Genomic DNA, 7,508 nt, shown 5'->3' on the forward strand with positions numbered 1-7,508 from the left:
CTAACATTGGTGCCATGACTCGGATCGTTATCTTTTCACAACATTGGTGCCCCATGACTTTCCTTTCAGTGACTTTTCCTTTCATTGGTTCCCTGTCATCTTTTCCTTACACCCGTGAAGCAGTCGTGCAAGGAACCTAAGTGGCTGACTGCAAGATGCTTTAAAACAGGGTCCTGTGCAGTCAGAACAATGGCCTTGATGAATGTAACTGAACCTTTCAATAGGATGACAATGGCATTGAATCCAACTGTGGGCAGGTCTAATCTTTACCTAATTTCCCATTTCCTGCAGTGGTCTCTCCTCCCAATTTCTACTCATGTCCCTGGCTCTGCCCATGTCCCCAGACTCTGTCTTGTTGTCCAGTCTGCCCCTTGTGGCTCCCTTGCTGCCCGGTCAGATCATGTTCCCTGGGCCATTCTCCTGCTGGTCAGAACCCTGGCAAATAATTCCCTCCTCTGGCTATTTCCAACTGCAAGTCTTGAAGGAAAAGGCCAAAAAGGCTGTCCTCCTTTTCTCTGCAGAGTCTATGCACTCCTCCCTCAGCAGTTAATGGGATGCAGTGTTGTGAAACTAACCTTTCCTCAAAAGGTCACTGAAAAAAAAAATACAAGGATAGCATCATTGGCTACTCTGCCCAGAAAAGGTCCTCTGCCTCCTGTACAGGGTGGGTTACTTGTTAGCAGAGTTGGGCGGTGAAGCAGAAGGTAGTGGTGAATGCAGGGTCCAGAGATGGAATCAATGTGTCCACACTGGAGAGAGAGAAAACCAAGATCCAATGAGCTCCAGGTCGGCTTTCAGGGTCCTGGTAAGACACAAGCATAGCTGAGCAGTGCCTTCGGAGCTGTGGGTATGGTCTCTCATCTCTTCTGGAAAGCAATTGGACAAGTCACTCTCTGAATCTCTTTCCAAAGGTCAAACTGGTCCTCTGTCTGACACCACGGTTCAGGCTGCTCCTTCTCCCAACCTAAAACTCCAGGGATATAACAATTCCTTAGGATCCGTTCTTTTAAAAGCTTGATAGCTGAATGGAAGGGGCACAACTGTCTTCTTAGAATATTATTATTCCTGTCAGGGAAATTACGCACTGCTCTCTTCCTGGTTGGGGTCCACAATCTGTCCTCATTCATCCAACCTAGCATGGTCTCCCTCCAGCCGCAGTGAGCCCCAGTGAGCCAAGCAGAGCCCATCTCTGGAGAAAGCGCATCAGCATACTCCCTCAGTCAGATGAATAGAAGCGACCTCTCTAGCCCTGGAGGGAGTGCACTTCTACTTGATGTACTTTTACAGACAACTGAATGTCCCCATTTCAGACCAGACCCAAGGCTGTGCCTTTTATGACCAAAAAGAAAAAAATAAATAATAAAGTGTGTTCCTAAACAAAGTAGATTTTCCCCTGAGGTAAATGCAGTGACTCTCCTAAAAAGGAAAAAAGGAAGAGAGCATCTATATTTAGCTCCTTATTTATTTAATGCTCAGTCCCCTCCACAGCATCTGCCTGGGAGCTGTGACTGCACACTCAGAGACCCAGATTCCAGGTCACGAATGACAGGAGGGTGATTTGGAGGGAATATTTCTGTGTCTCTGGGTCTTAGTTTGTGTGCTTGTGGGGGGTCACTGATTCCTTTGGCTCTAGCACTGAATTTCTAAATTGTATTCAAGAGTAATGGTCTCAAAGACCCCTGGTTTAAGAAGGCTAAATTTGCCTGTGACTTATTCAGGAAAAAAACAGGGTTAGAAGGCTTGCTCTCCAGTGAACACAAAGCCCTTTCAGACGCCACAGGGGTCCAGTAAGGCCCAGCACACCCTGCTCTGACCCCCTACAGAGCCAGCTGTGCTTCCCAGGGCTGCTGAGGAAGAGCCCCAGGGCCTCTGTGCAGCACAAGCAGGAAGTTTATTATTATTGGCTTCACAATTTGTTCGCATTTTGCTGTCATTTGCCTTAGTGGCCAAGCATCCGTACATTAAGATTTCGATTTTATCCCCTGGGGCATCCATGTTTTATGAAGATCACTAGCGTTTGCTGTCTTTATTGCAGTTTTTGTACGGCCCCTGGCTGCTGTTGAGCATAATCAAATGTCATTTATGAAGTCCTCCTGCCAACGGAGGATTGAGGGAGAGCCCTGTGGCCTAAGACTGCACAATTTTAAGAGACAAAAAGCTGCAGAAGCATGCTCAGGTGCTAATGCTCCATTACAGACTGAGGCTGGGAGGTTTCTAGCCAGCCTTCCCCTGCTGTGATCTACAGATTGCTGACATTTCTGTGTGGTAGTCAGGTGCTGCTCAGCAACCAAGCCCCTCTCCTCTTCCTACATCTCTGCAGGGAGGACTGTGGGCAGGAAGAGTGTTGGTTAGTCTGGCGCTGTGGCTCCTTTGCTTTGTAACCCGGACAGGCATTTCTAGGCCTATGCTTATTCTTCTGTAGAGTGGGGTTTTGAGAAAATGACTCAATAGCATCTTTCTCCTCTCTGTTGTTCTTTGCTCTCTGCACATGACCTTCCGCTCAGTGTGCCTTTACTGGGACATCACTCTACCTGTCTGTTCTGCTTCCTTCTCACTCCCAGGTCTTGCCTCTGTAATCATGAATGCTGTCATTTCAGTGTTAGATCCTCCAATGATTGCTTGCTAGCTACTGAATCTGCTAGCTACTCCCCTGGCTTCTCCTACAGTGCCCCTAGAAGTCCATTGGGCTCTCTTTGTTCCCCCTCTGACCTGATACCTCTTCAGGAACCAACAGATGTGACCCAGTTTCTTGATGCATTGTCTTTGCTTCTTGATACAACTGTCTTTGATAATGTTATACATGTGTCTGCTACGAAACCTTCAAATAATAAACTACCTACTGCCTTCTCCTAAACTACCACAGAATTCTCCTCTAAATTCTTAACCCCTGCATCCAACTGAGTACAGAAACACAAAAAAGAAAGAAGTCCAGAAAATGACTCACATTTGGCAAGTCTCAAACTAAACTTATCATCCTTCTGCCTAAAACTTGATTCTATCTTGAGTTCCCCTCATCAGTGAATGACATCTCCATCCAGCTTCTGCCCAAGAGTAACCCTGGAGTGCTTTCTTAAAACCCCCATCTCTCTCATTCCATTTCTTTCTATAACCTCTTGTTTATGCACACAAAAATGCATTCCAAATAAACTGTCCACTCTTCACCTGTCCCCATATTCAAGCTCAGTCCAATGCACATATCTGAAAGAACTCAGTGCAGTTGTGTTAGTTTTGGTTGTTGACTTGACACAGTGTAACTTCATCTGCAAAAGAGTCTAAGTGAAAAACATAGGCTATCAGCATGCCTATGAGGAATTTTCTTAGGTAAGTTATGTAGGAAGACCTGAAAGAAAGTGGTGTCATCTCATGACCTGGGCCCTGGGCTGAACAAGGGGGTGGGGGGAGGAGCAAACCAAGCACCATTGGGAATTCATTCTCTCATTCTTCTCTGATCGTGATTTTGAATATAATGGAATCTGTTCCTTCAAGTTCTTGCCACAGTGATTTCCCACCAATGGTAGGATGTAGCCTAGAATAGTGGCCAAAATAACCCTTTTCACTATAGTTGCTTCTGTTGGAGCATCTTATTAATACAGCAATGGAAAATTAACTAAGACAACCTACATCAAGGGTTATCCACTCTGCGTATCTCATCTAGGGTAGTTACTATTGCACAGACATGTTCCTCACTGACCTATTTTAAATCATTCAGTAAGTTTCCATGCGTATAAGGATTAAGACCCCAGGCTTGTACATGGCCACTTTGAATTTTTCAGGTTTGCTATTTGCCAACTTCAAAGGCACAACACACACACACACACACACACACAAACACACACACACACACCATTTTCTCTCCAACTCCCTGTACTATATCTACACGTGGCACCTCCTTTTCCTAATGATGTTTTGTCACAAACTATCCACTGACATCAATTGTTTTCAAGATGCTCTGCAACATTTGGTTGTGTTGCTCTCACTGCTAATAGTATTGTGTGGTTGATTAATTAATGCTAGCCTCCTTATGTGAACCACCAGCCCCACTGAGACAATGAAATACACATTTTCTAACCACCAGTACTGTGAGGATTGAACAGGGGAAGAAGGCAGATTTCAGAGGCTATAATGGAAACAAAACAATCATAAACTTCATGCCACTGCACACTAAGTTAAAAATATACCCATGGAAAAAGCACCTGTAGCTAAGTACAAGGTTAAACGGGGTCAGCAACCTGGAAGCTGCCAGCTGGTCCAAAGCTCAACAGTAAGCACACAACAGTAAGTATGGAAGGTATTTCCTGTCTTCAACACACATACTGAGTTTGGGAACACACAGAGCAGCTCCCAGCTGACTACAAAGTTAAGCCAACACAGTAGAGTGTTGGTGATTATTTCTTCTTGGTTAGACTAAACACCAGGATCATCTCCTGTACCTCAGAAGCCCAAAGTCACCTTCAATCTTCCTTAACCCTTAAAAAAAAAAAAAAAAAAAAAAAAAAAAAAGCACAGTCAAATGAAGTTGATGTCACTGATTCTTGGCTCACCCATCTGGCCACCCTTGTAAGGCCTGTGGCTCCTCTCTCTGCTCTCATCTACCAAAAGCTCCTTTAACCTTTTATTCTGGTCTTCCATGGAGGAAGATGCCATCCCAGAGGTGTCCTTAATCTTAGGCTGCCTTGTGCAATGAAGAACTAAACACATTCTCTTGTAACAAACCCTCTTGTTGAAGTTGTTGTTTAATAGGCTGGATGTTTATTAGAGAAATCAATTCTAATTTCTAATTTTCTGAAACCCAAAACACTTGCCTTCATTTATATCACTCTACTATATTTTGTATCTATGTGCCAAGACATTAAATTGTATCTGACATGTGGCCTGGACTTAGATGGAGCTGCAGGACTCAGTGGACCTGTAGCTTACCCTCATTCAGGAACTCTAGAGGACAACACGGGAACTGGCTTAGCTGCTTTGTGGTGAACAAAGCAGTGTCTCTGTTTTTTGACACAAAGTTTGACAGAACAAAGGGATCTAGAAAGGAAAGGTCAAGATTCAAGTTTGTTCAGACACTTTTCAAGATAATTCCCCTAAAAAGATACTGGTAGGACCTTAACAGAGAGAACTGGGACAGGATGTAGAATTTTAGGAATGAGGATGGCCCCAGAGTCCGGGAGTCAAAGCCGGTTGGTTGTCCAGCCAGTTCTGTTCTGCACTCGCCTGCCTGCCTCTTCCTTTTTTGCTTTCAACAGGACAGATGCCACTGTGTCCTTCGTGAAGGACTTCTTGGTCTGTGGAGTGGCCGCAGCCACCAAGATGGCAGCGGCACACACTGAGCCAGTCAAACTGCTGCTGCAGGTGCAGCTTCCCAGCAGGCAAATCACGGCAGAAAAGCAATACACGGGCTTTATAGACCGCGTGGTTCGTACCCCCAAGGAACAGGGAGTCCTGTCCTTCTGGCGTGGTATCCTGGCCAATGTCATCAGATACTTCCCCACCCAGGCTCTCAACTTTGCCTTCAAGGATAAATACAAGCAGATCTTTCTGGGTGGTGTAGACAAGAGGACCCAGTTTGGGTGCTATTTTGCAGGGAACCTGGAACATGTGGTGCCGCTGGGGCCACATCCCTGTGCTTTGTGAACCCTCTTGATTTTACCCGTACCTGTCTAGCAGCTGATGTGGGCAAAGCTGGAGCTGAAAGGGAATTCAAAGGCCTGGTTAAGATCTACAAACCTGATAGGCCTGTATGAAGGCTTTGGTGTGTCAGTACAGGGCATTATCATCTACCCAGATGCCTATTTTGGTATCTACGACACTGCAAAGGGATGGTCCCAGATCCCAAGAATCCTCACATCTTCATCAGCTAGATGATTGCACAGTCTGTCACTGCTGTTGCTGGCCTGACTTCTTATCCATTTGACAGGGTTCGCCATCATATGACAATGCAGTCTGGATGCACAGGAACTGATATCATGTATACAGGCACACTTGACTGCTGGAGGAAAAGGCAAGGGTGGTGCCTTTGTAAGCTTGTCTTCTATGATAGAAGTACACATAATTATGTCCTAGGTGTTTTCCCTGAGAACAGGCATGTTGTATAATATGCCATATTCTTGAACATTCTTTACAGATTCTCTGGGCTTGTCTGTTATCAACTCCAACTATTTACCAGTTAAAAAGTGGGAAGCAATAATATTCCTCTGACCAGTTTTCTCTTAAAGCCATTACCATAATGACAAGAATGATAGGACTCAATTATAGTCTTTATTTCAGGCACTCCTGATAATAAAAATAATGAAGAAATAAAAATATCTAAAACAACCCCTGTCCAAAAGAAAGGAAGAAAAGGAATAGGGGTAGAGGCATGTCTATGCAAATTAAAGGTACAAGTAAAGGATTATCTATAATGTCAACTCTCAAAAGAGTGTGTAAGAGTGCAAGAAAGATGTGACACAGATGTGAAAGAATGTCACTGAGACTAGCAGTACCCATAGAAAAAACTAAGTACATGAATATCTCTCAGGCCAACAGTGCCTGTAAGGCAGGATGTCCTTCCTAGTCTCTGGCCCCTAACTCTACTTCTAGAAGACCCCACTTTAACCTATAAAGGTCAGGAAAATACAAAGCAGGACAGCATCATCCTTCCTGCAGGAAAGAGTTACTGGCACATGACCTGAACAAAGGAGTTGTAAGTCAACTTTAAGCTGCTGATAACGTTAGAAAGAAGGGGTGCTTTCTACACATATTACACATGCCATGTTGAGTCTGTATCATAGAAATCAAAGGACTAGTCCTGCTGAGCAGATGTGAGATGACAGAGATAAACATAACATGCTCTCTGAGGCTAAGAATACCCAGTCAGTAAAGTACTTGTGCAATCAGGAAGACCCAAGTTTGATCCTCAGACCCTACATGAAAACCCAGGTTCAACAGTGTGTGATTGTAACTCTGGCGCTGTGGATGTACAGAAGGAAGAGTGTCAGGGCTAGCTGACCAGACAACTTAGCCTACTTGGCAAAACTCTAAGACAATGAGAATTGCTGTCTTAAAATATGATTGTCAGCATCTCTAAAATATGAGGAATACCACACAAGGTTGTTCTCTGATATCTAAAAGCATAAAAGAATACAAATGCCCGCCCCAACCCCACCCACCTTTACAACTTTCTGATCAAATCCCAGGAGTCTTGCTTATTTGTAGCAACAGCTCCATGACGGACTGGGAGTAAATAACCCTTTTGAAGAAATGTATAAATTATATTGTATTTTTAGAAGAGTCTCACAATATTTGAAACACACTAGCTAACTGTGCAGCAAATAGCCCTCCAGACTGCATAAGATACAAAAAAACACACCTTTTGCCAGGTGGATGAGCAGCTCTGACTAGGAAGGACCCAGCTTAGGCAGGCTCTGCCGTGCTGAAGACACTGTGCTGGCCTTCACAGATGCCCATGAGAGAGCCCCGTAGGATGTTCTCAGAGGCCCAGGCTGCAAGGAGCACATCTTGTACTTTCTCCT

The 7,508-nt window shown here is 44.5% G+C and overlaps 1 pseudogene across 1 annotated transcript; it reads left to right on the top strand.

Moving 5' to 3' along the window:
* Positions 1-5,148: 5,148 nt before the first annotated feature.
* LOC308433831 (ADP/ATP translocase 2-like) lies at positions 5,149-6,092 on the top strand (annotated as a pseudogene). The gene has a single exon. The product of its transcript is annotated as an ADP/ATP translocase 2-like (transcript).
* Positions 6,093-7,508: the final 1,416 nt, after the last annotated feature.

The sequence above is a fragment of the Micromys minutus genome (assembly GCF_963924665.1).
Source record: "Micromys minutus genome assembly, chromosome: 1".
Taxonomy (NCBI): domain Eukaryota; kingdom Metazoa; phylum Chordata; class Mammalia; order Rodentia; family Muridae; genus Micromys; species Micromys minutus.